Genomic DNA, 9,842 nt, shown 5'->3' on the forward strand with positions numbered 1-9,842 from the left:
GCTATAGTTTGAATTAGGATCTATCTAATCTAGGCCATTCCACACTTCCTCTATCATAGGTTCTGGTACCACTTTCGTATTTACATTTTGGCTTAGAAAGGATGTAAAACCCTTCCTCTAGCTAATCCTCTGTCTGTCTTACCCTGTCTTAATCTTAACTAATATTCTGTTTCCTATACTGCTGTTTGGATGTTTTTAATACTTTCTTTCATATGTAAAATTACCCATTAATTACTGCAGCATTAACATTTTTATATATTACAAATATTTGGTAGACTTCACACTTACAAAGCACATAAGGAGATTATTATTCTAATGTGATTACAGGACTTTCATTTGAAGGTGACCATTCTCACACCAGCAGTAATTTGAGTGGCAGAGCTAATTCCTATTGCTATAGGTTTGTGCTAGCTAGATATGACAGCATCGCTAACTGGTACAAACTATGCTTACCTTGCCTTTGGCTTCCTTTACTTGTTAAGATTTATTCGTTTAGGTGTAGGGATGTTTGGCCTGCATGCATGTATATATATCATGTGACTGCCTGGTGGCTGGGCAGGGCAGAAGAGGCATCAGATCTCCTGGAACTGAACTTACAGATGGTAGGGGTTTGACATGTGGCGCTGGGAATGGAACCCAGGTTCTCTGCAAGAATAACTAGTGCATTTTCTTTTTCTTTTCTTCTTTCTTTTTTTCGTCCTTTTTTTTTTTTTTTTTTTTTTGATAGGCACCAGCTCAACTTCTCCATGTTCAATGAGTTATGAAAGTGTTGTCTTCAGCAATAGGAGCTTGGGAAGAGCTTGGGTTGTTTGGGGGTTTCCATGGAGCCCCCTTAGTCAACAACTTGATTAGACATAACCCATGCCCAGCAGTAGGTTTTACTGAAGAGGGACCTAGTTGGAGCTTTGTCTCCCCTGTTATTTGGTGACTTCATTTAGGTTTTCATCACATATGTATATATTTTAGGAAGGCTCTAGTGTGATAGGTTTCCATACATCCCCTCAAAGGGCCTTTAGTTCTTGCTGTTCCTTACCCTCCTCATCCCTCCCCATCCCTGTGTAATCCTCTCATCCCAGCACTCCTCCATCCATCCATCCATCCATCCATCCATTCATCCATCCATCCATCTAATCCTTTACTCACTACTAATGTCTGTAGCTATATGAATTGTAGCTTGCTTAGCAATAACTTAACAGCTAATATCCACATGTAGGCAAATACATACCATATTTGCCTTAGGGGATCTGGATTACTCCACTCAGGATAATTTTTTTCTTGTTCCATCCATTTACCTGCAAATTTCATGATTTCCCTTTTTAACAGCAGAATAATATTCCATTGCATAAATGCACTACATTTTCTTTATCCACTCACCCACTGACAAACATATCTAGGTTATTCCAATTTCTGGCTATTAAAGATAGAGCAGCAGTGAACACGGTTGAGGAAGTGTCTCAGTAGCAGGCTGTAGAGACCTTTGGATCTATACCTGACAGTAGTCGATCTGGCTCTTGAGGTAGATTGATTTCCATCTTTCTGAGGAACCACCATGCTGATGTCCAAAGTTGCTGTGTGAGCTTGCCCTCCCACCAGCGGTGGAGAAGTGTCCCCTTTACCCCACATCCTTGCCAGCATGGGCTGTCATTTGATTGACCTTGGCCATTCTGACAGGTATAAGATGAACGCTCACAGTACTTTTGATTTGCACTTTCCTGATCACTAAGGCTGTTGAACATTTTTTTAAAGGGCTTCTCGACCATTTCAAGACCTCTCTTGTGGAGACTCTGCTTTCGTCGATACCCTATTTTTTAACTGTGTGATTTGTTTTCGGGGATGTCCAGTTTCCTTAGTTCTTTTCGTAGTTTAGAACTAGCCCTCTATCACTTATGCAGTTGATAATCTTTTCTTGTTCTATACCTTCCACTTTACCCAGATGATGGTGCCCTTTGTCTTACGGAAGCTGTCAGAGCCAAGTTCGTTCTATCTATCTATCTATCTATCTATCTATCTATCTATCTATCTATCTATCTATCTATCTATCTATCGATATAGATATATTATATATATAGCCAAGTTTTAATTACTGTGCCTAAGAGATTCATGAAACCAAAATGCCTCTAACCTATAGGCCCCTTGCCCAAGGACAGATACTTCCTGAAATGCTGGGGCTATTTTTTATGAGTGAGAACAAGCCACAAGTTGTCACTCCCCTAAACAAGTTTGTTTGACCCAGCTACACCGGATGTGCTTGATCGCACATATTCAGGAAGGACATAGGCAGAAGATATATCAGGGCGTATGCTTGCTCCTGTTGGGGAATTTAGTGGCCTAGTGGATTTATAAGCCTCAGCAAAATGTGACTTGGCATCATTTTCTGGGAACCCAGGAATGAACCTTGCCAGTGTTTCATTAAAGCGTGCTTCAAATTTTGGCTCAAAATTGTGGTAATGGTCGTATTCTTGCCCAGTAGGATTAACAAAGCTTTTCAGTTTCATGAGATTCCATTTGTTAATCATTCTTATTGTCTGTGCTATTAGTGTTCAGTTCAGAAAGTCTTCTCCTGTGCTGGTAAGTTCAAGACGATTTCCCACTTTCTCTTCTATCAGATTCTAAGACGATTTCCCACTTTCTCTTCTATCAGATTCCACTTATTGGCGGCCAGTGCTCTTCACTAGTGATCCACCTTTCCAGCCTCAGCTTTTGACCTTTGTAAGTCTTATGCTAAACACAAAGTCTAGGTTAAACTTTGGTTCACACTACATGCGATGTTCCATCTCTTAGGGAGTCTTCTACCAGAACAAAAGCATAGGCCACCAGAAAAAGAGAATTAAGAATTCAAAAAAAGGTGAGACAAAGCAAGAGTGTCTGATGGTGCCAGAATACCACCAGGACCCAGGGGTGCACAGAGGTCACAGAACCTGGAAGTGACAGGTTTCCCCACAAGTAAAGCATAGGCATTGGGGTAGACAGGTGACCGCTAGGGTCATAATGGTGATGAGGACATGGGACACAGGACATGGTATCTGGCAAAGCACTAAGCTACTTCTGGCTATTACTGTAGCCAGGCTGGGTGGCCCTTCACTGTCTCCTGTTCTCAGTGAACAGGTGAAGAAGCACCACAGTGTGTGGTCTGGCCTCCATTGGGCATCTCACAGAGGGCATCTCACAGAGGGTATCTCACAGAGGGCATCTCACAGAGGGCATCTCACAGAGGGCATCTCGCAGAGGGCATCTCGCAGAGGGCATCTCGCAGAGGGCATCTCTCAGAGGGAATCTCACAGAGGGCATCTCACAGAGGGAATCTCACAGAGGGCATCTCACAGAGGGCATCTCACAGAGGGCATCTCAGAGAGGGCATCTCGCAGAGGGCATCTCACAGAGGGAATCTCACAGAGGGCATCTCACAGAGGGTATCTCACAGAGGGTATCTCACAGAGGGTATCTCACAGAGGGCATCTCAGAGAGGGCATCTCACAGAGGGAATCTCACAGAGGGCATCTCACAGAGAGCATCTCACAGAGGGCATCTCACAGAGGGTATCTCACAGAGGGTATCTCACGAGGGCATCTCACAGAGGGCATCTCACAGAGGGCATCTCGCAGAGGGCATCTCACAGAGGGAATCTCACAGAGGGCATCTCACAGAGGGCATCTCACAGAGGGTATCTCACAGAGGGTATCTCATGAGGGCATCTCACAGAGGGCATCTCACAGAGGGCATCTCACAGAGGGCATCTCAGAGAGGGCATCTCACAGAGGGCATCTCACAGAGGGCATCTCACAGAGGGCATCTCACAGAGGGTATTTCACAGAGGGTATCTCACGAGGGCATCTCACAGAGGGCATCTCACAGAGGGCATCTCACAGAGGGAATCTCACAGAGGGCATCTCACAGAGGGCATCTCACAGAGGGCATCTCAGAGAGGGAATCTCACAGAGGGCATCTCACAGAGGGCATCTCACAGAGGGCATCTCACAGAGGGTATCTCACAGAGGGTATCTCACAGAGGGTATCTCACGAGGGCATCTCACAGAGGGCATCTCACAGAGGGCATCTCACAGAGGGCATCTCACAGAGGGCATCTCACAGAGGGTATCTCACAGAGGGTATCTCACGAGGGCATCTCACAGAGGGCATCTCACAGAGGGCATCTCACAGAGGGCATCTCACAGAGGGCATCTCACAGAGGGCATCTCGCAGAGAGCATCTCACAGAGGGAATCTCACAGAGGGCATCTCACAGAGGGTATCTCACAGAGGGCATCTCACAGAGGGCATCTCACAGAGGGCATCTCACAGAGGGCATCTCACAGAGGGCATCTCACAGAGGGTATCTCACAGAGGGTATCTCACAGAGGGCATCTCACAGAGGGAATCTCACAGAGGGCATCTCACAGAGGGTATCTCACAGAGACAATGCAGTATGGGAGGCCAAGGGATGAGCTTTCCAAAGGAGAAAGTAGACTCTAGTCAGAGCCAGAGATGCCAATCCCTTCCTTCCCTGGCAGTGGTTCTGAACCTATGGATTGTGCCCCTTTTAGAGTGGAATAACCTCTTCACGGGGGTCCCCTAAGACCATTGGAAAGCACAGATATTTACAGTTCAGAACAGTAGCAAAATTACAGTTATGAAGTAGCAATGAAAGTAACCTTATGGTTGGGGTCACCACAGCATGAGGAGCTGTACTAAAGGGTCACAGCGTTAGGAAGGCTGAGAGCCACTGCTCTAAGGAAAGGCTGAGGCAAAGCTTTTCCTTCAGCCTCACAGGCTTGCTGCACAGACTGTAGGGTGTCCCTTACACCCATCTTTGGTGGCAGCCATCGATGGTGGTGGCACATCACCTCTCCTCATGGACGCTTCCCTGTGGCTCCTGCCTGTCCCTTGTCCACACCCTCTCTCATCTGAATTTGCTTCTCCCAAGCAAAGCATAAACTTGCTATCTTTCGCTCCAAAAGACTTTTCTTTTAAGAGGAACTGAGCCAGGATGAACACATCGTTAAATACTAAACAAGAAGTGATTTTTCTTTCTTCACTGTGTGGCTTCAACGTCTCCTCCAAAGCGGTGAGTCCAAATTTAAGAGCTACTGAGACAGCACTGAGAGATGGGGTTTTAACAGAGGATCCAGGGACGGAAGTGATGTAATGCCATAACGTCCTACCGTTGGGAGTGGATTATTGCTGGTATCTTAGGGTGGGTTAGTTACGCCAGGGGTGCATCTGAAGAAATTCGGTCCCCTCTTGAGCTTACACGTTTGCCTTTCTTGCTCTGTAAATTGAAAGGAAACCCTCATCTTCTCATGTAGTCTGTTAAGGCTTCCCAGACTCTGGAACTATAAGAAGAAAATGAACAACTTACCCAGTCAATAGTGTATCATTACAGCAGCAGTCAGTCAAAGCAGGCTAGCACACTAGCGTATCGGTGTTTCACCCTGAAGAATAAATCGCCACAGACTCTACACTATAAAACAGCAGCCTGCGGGCTGTAGGTTCCCTCATAATGACCTCACGGTTTCTGTGGACCTGCAGCCCAGGAACAGCTTGACTGGTTGCTCCATCCAGGATCTTACTGGACTGAATCCAGATGTGGGCTTCGTCCAGTCCAGAACTTGGGGTCTTTTCTCAGCAATGTGGTTGTTGGCAGGATTCAGCTGCGCTTGTGAGGCTGGATTCTGTTTCTTGTTGGCTGTCAGCAGGAGGCCGCTCCCAACTTCAGGAGAAGGCTTGTTAGCTCCTTGACACACAGTCATCTCAGGGACCTCCCCACAAATCTGTGAGGAATCTCAGACAATGTGGAGTCATTCTAGGAATGACCTCCATCTTATGATATCTATTCTTGGCTACAGATCAGCCACAGGTCCTGCCCATGTGTAGGAGAGAGTTGGGCTGGCATAGAGCAGTAGGCAGAGACCGTAAGAATGTTTAGAATTCTGCCCGCCTGCAATACTTATCATTTGCCCAGAGACCCAGAAAACCTCACACACACTCCTGAGGTATTTGCCCAAGAGAAACAAAAATATAGTTGCAGAAGATATGACTTTGCTCAAAATGGTTCCGAACCAGAAACAGCCTGGACACCCATCCACCTGTGAAACAACTGAGGACCCGTTCAGCCGTAGAAGCAAACAGACCACTCTGCAGGTGCGTCTAACAGTGTGCTGAGCTGAGGCTGGGGGCTTAACTGCACCTTATTACAGGAATCCAGTCATAGAAAGCCACAGAGGCAAACCAACTCTCTGTGGCAGAAATCAGATTAGCACCGGCTTAGGAGACAGAATTGAGCAGCAGAGCGCCAGTGAGCTTTCAGGAGTGACTGAAATGTCTTGAGTCTGTACGTTCATTAAAAACTGATAAGTTTGGCATTCACTGTAGGCAAATTATACCCCCAGTTAAAAGAAACTCAAAGACTGTTTCACAGTGGGATGTATTGTGCCTAGGATTTTGACAGTGGACTGATCCTAAACTTGCAAACAAGGGACAGGATCTACTGATGAGAGTGGCTTCTCCCCTAAATTTCTAGGTCATAGGTCAAGTGTGTGGTGGCTCCAGGCAAGGATCTGCAGGTTTAATGAAGCAATTCAGAGACTCTGCTCCCCAGGAAACATCCCCCGCATAGGCTTGGTTGGTGCTTTCCATAAAGTTTGTTCATTCATTCATTTTCACTAAGCTTGGTTGGTGCCCTCCCTAAAGCTCATTCTTTCATTAATTTTCACTAGAGCTCCTTGACAGTAGGCTCCACTGTCAAACGCTGGGCAGACCTCAGGGAGACTGGCTCCAATCTCTAGCACCGTGATGGAGAGAGCTTGTCCCTCCTGTGCCTGGTCCCTGATGAAGCCAAGTACCACTGTTTCTGTGTTCAGCAGAGATCTCAGGGCTGGGGGGCAGAGCTTAGTCAGTAGAATTGCTTAGTGTGCATGAGGCACTGGGCTTGCCCAAGAAACCAGGTACAGGAGTGTATACCTATAATCCTGGCATTTGGGAGATAAAGGAAGAAAAGCCAAAAGTTTAAGGTTGGAGTGGTGAGATGGCTCAATGGGTGAAAGCGTTTGCCTGCTGGCCTCAGTCTGATCTCCTCCAGCACCCCCTGAAAGAACTGACTCCCGAAAGCACACCAAATTAATAACTAAATGTTTAAGAAATGGAAGATGAAGATTATTCATGGCTAAATAGCTGTGACCGTGGCCATCCGAGGACATATAAGACCCTGATTAAGCAGATAAAAAGTGAAAAGCAAACCCTCTTGAGCAAAGCCCTCCTGGGTACCAGAAAAGCAAACATCCTGGGCTGGAATCAAACAGATTGGAAGAGTATGATGGTTTAAATAGGAATGGCCCCCATAGACTCATGTGTTCGAATGCTTGGCCAATAGGGAGTGGCACTGTTAGGAGGTGTGACTTTGTTGGAGTAGGTGTGACCTTGATGGAGGAAGTGTGTCACTGTGGGGGTGGGACTTGAGGTCTCCTGTGCTCAAGTTACACCCAGTATGACACATAATCTCTCCTTGCTGCCTAAGGATCAAACAGAACTCTCAGCTCCATCTACAGCAGTCTGCATGCCGCCATGCTTTCCGCCATGATGATAATGGACTGAACCTCTGAAACTGTAAGCCAGCCCCAATTAAAATGTTTTCCTTTATAATGGTTGCAGTGGTCATGGTGTCTCTTCACAGCAATAAACTCATACTAAGACAGGGAGCATCAGTGGCCTTACCCCTATTGCTCACAACGAACTCCAGTGCTGGGCTGGTGGGGGGTGTGTCCCAAGACACAGAGCAACTGTGGCTGGCTGATCTGGGACCAGCAGGTCTTGGGTTGGAGCTCTCCTATGTCATCGGAGGAACTGCAAGGTGTCCCAAGGGTCATATCCACCCTCCTGGTTTAGCATGAGATTACTTCATGTGAAGCTTTTTTCTCTGTGCTTCCATCTCAGAAGTACAGCCCCCTTTGCAGAAATACAGAGCCCACAACAATGAGGGGACAGGGCTGTAGAACCCAGCCCCCTCAGTGGTCACCACAAGACTGAACGTGTTAGTGAACCCCAGGTGCCACTGTGATCCTATGAGACAGATCGAGTGCATCCCCCACCTGAAGGTCCCTCCTGGCAACAATGCAAGGCTTGAAACCTGCCCCAGGGGATGGCTCTACCTTGCACCCTCAGATACCCAGTGCTCTACCAATGTTGGCAGCCAGGTTGGGTTGAAAACCAAACAGAGGCAGGGCAAAGGCACAGGGAAGCAGCCCTTCCCTGTGTGAGCTTCCCGTGTTCCAGTGGCGCGGACTCATGGTTTCTGAGGCCCAAGCAGGCACAGTGCCATGTGCAAGGAGGAGAGAATTGTGTAATATGAGGAACTGCCAACCACAGAATGGAAAGGATGGGTACTTGTAAAGCACATACTAAGGGCCAGCTGCCCTACTGGGTGCTTTCTGTAAAGCACTATTAAAAAACAAACAAACAAACAAAAACCAAAAAAACTAACAACAAAAATCCAAAACAATTTGTCTGGAGTAAATCTTTTTTCTTGTAAATGAGAAACCAGAAACAGGCTCAGAGAGGTTAAGCAACTTGTCAAAGGTCACACTGAAATAATAGAGGATTAAGGGACCATTTGCTTTGAGAACTCTGTGCCTCTCCATCAATACCCCATCGGCCTTCTTAGCAGAGACTTCCAACTGGCTGCTGGAAGTCAGAAAGCAGAGATTGGTACAGAAGTTCCCAAGGAGAAAGTGATCAGACTCACCTCCTCTCAGATCCTGGTACAAGACTGGCTGGAGGATACCTCATGGACAAGGCAGCACCAAGGACATCCCTGCAAGTGTCCCCACTCTGGCCATTCTCCTACCCCCACCCAAAACCCTGCCACCAATATCCTCAGCATGGGGCCCAACTTGACCATGAATGAAATACTTGTGTATCCTTTCTTTTATTTGAACTTCCAATGCCTGCCATTAGGCTCCGAGACTTGGGGGGGCGGGGGGTGGGGGTGGGGGCGACTTCCCTCAGGAATGGCATAGGAGGCTTGGAGCAAGCTCATGGCCCCTGCCAAGTATTTGTGGGTGTGTGTCCTCACCCAGGTGAGGAGGAAGAGGCCAGGCCAAAAGGATTACTGGCCATTTGAACTCAGCCTCAGAACAGCAAATATTGACTCAAGAAGCTGCCCAAAGGAGCTGACATTTTTATAGTCAACAAATAAAGTTGAGCCCCCAGCCAGGACCCTTTCTCTGCTGGGCTCCATCTCTGTTATCTGCTCATGGAAAACAGAGGATGAGTGGGTAGGAAAAGTCCACGAGGACCTGGATGACATCACTGTTTTCCCTTAGAAGGAACCGGGGAGCCTCAGGTTGCAGAGGTGGGCCTTGTAGACTTAGGCCAGCAGGCCAGCAGGTGTGAATCCCCTGGGGCACCTGAACACTCAAGGATAACAGACACACCTCCCTCCTACTTAGCTTTGTAGCTTCTACCTCTGGTGGCTCTGGGGTCCCACCAAGAGAGATGGAAAGGCTAGATAAACAGTCAGAGGTCAGGGAGGCCTGCCTAGCTCTTCAGTTCCAAGGCAAAGGAAGGGGAGGAAACGCACTGGCTAAGTTCCTATGCCTGGAGCCAGAGTGCCTCTCTGCCAGAGAGCAGTCCCTGCCCTGGGGCTTACAGTGAGATCTTAGCCTGCTGCAGCACCCCTGCCTCCACACTAGGCCCCAGCAGTGCTCCCTCCCTTCCTAGGTGTACCTGAAACACTACCCACCACACATCACCTTGTTTGCCTCCTCTGCAGGAAAGATTCCTAATCCCTTGCCTGTCTCTCTGAAGTGTGAGCAGGCGGAAAAATCACTGCTTTTCTCTCCCCACACCCGA

This window comes from Mus caroli, unplaced genomic scaffold (genome assembly GCF_978045245.1).
Source record: "Mus caroli unplaced genomic scaffold, Mus_caroli_1 scaffold_3, whole genome shotgun sequence".
Classification (NCBI taxonomy): domain Eukaryota; kingdom Metazoa; phylum Chordata; class Mammalia; order Rodentia; family Muridae; genus Mus; species Mus caroli.